Below are 1,339 nucleotides of genomic sequence, written 5' to 3'. Positions count from 1 at the left end.
GGTTGCGATCCGTTGCCGGACACGAAAAAAGACAAAAAGGAAAAAAAAAAAAAGAAAAGAGAAGTAAACATATACATATATAATGAAGTGTTTATAGGTGAAGTCTATTGATGTCTACAATTTACTTCAAAATGCATCAAAAAATAAGATGTACTAATGAACTGAAAGAGAAATGGATAAGTGGATAAATATGCGAAAACACAAATATCCCAAAATACTGACTGCAGAATCGAGGGGGTATATTCTCGTATATGGGTATTCACTGTACAATTCTTTTACATTTAAAAATTATAATAAAATGGAAAAAAGTAACAGAATATTTTGAAACTAAAACCTTTTTAAGTGTTCAGGCATATCTGAAAAAGAACCAAATGTTAATCACAGAAGTGAAAAATATAATTGCTAAAATGCTAAAACCCTCCATCAACAGTGCTGTGTAGCTACATGAATACACAGAAACAAAGACAGCAAAGCAGACTATCAAGTCAACCAAAAGACTTGAACACAGTCTTCACAAAGAGGAACAAAGAATAACACATATGAGCAATAGTAATCCTTGAAATGAAAATTAAAACCACAATGATCTTCTACTTTACACCTACCAGATTCACATAAAATATAAAGTATGACTACAACAAGTGTTGACAAGGAAGGATTAGAGCAATAGCACTTATACACTGCTAGTGTGAGCACAAATTGATACAACCACTTTGGAAAACAGTTTGGCATAACCTAGTACAGTTAAATATATGTATATTGTCTGACCTTACAATTCCACTATTAGGTATATCCCCCAGAGAAAAGTATTATATATGTGTACCAGGAGGCTGATACAAGAATTTCACAGTGGCATCCTTTATATAATAATAAAAAACTGGAAACAACCCAAATGTCCATTATCAGTAGAATGGAAAAGTAATTTGTGATAGTCAAACAATGCCTAGTATCATACTGTCAAAAAAAATGAATGAAAGAAAGTTATAATCCTCAACATGGCTTAATCTTAAGAATATAATATTGATAAATATTGAAAAAAAGACAGGGCCAGCCCGTGGCTCACTTGGGAGAATGCAGTGCTGATAACACCAAGGCCATGGGTTTGGATCCCTATATAGGGATGGCCGGTTTGCTCACTTGGGAGAGCACGGTGCTGACAAAACCAAATCAAGCGTTAAGATCCCATTACTGGTCATCTTTTAAAAAAAAATTAAAAAAAAAAAACAGGTTGTAGAAGAATACATACAATATGGACCCCTCATTACACTGTGTAGAAATAGAAATACATATGGCAAAACAATAAAGAAGAGCTAATGATAATCAAAAAATTCAGGATGTCAAT

This window comes from Galeopterus variegatus, unplaced genomic scaffold, assembly GCF_000696425.1.
Source record: "Galeopterus variegatus unplaced genomic scaffold, G_variegatus-3.0.2 Scaffold549, whole genome shotgun sequence".
Lineage (NCBI taxonomy): Eukaryota > Metazoa > Chordata > Mammalia > Dermoptera > Cynocephalidae > Galeopterus > Galeopterus variegatus.
Note: the sequence above shows the minus strand (reverse complement) of the source record.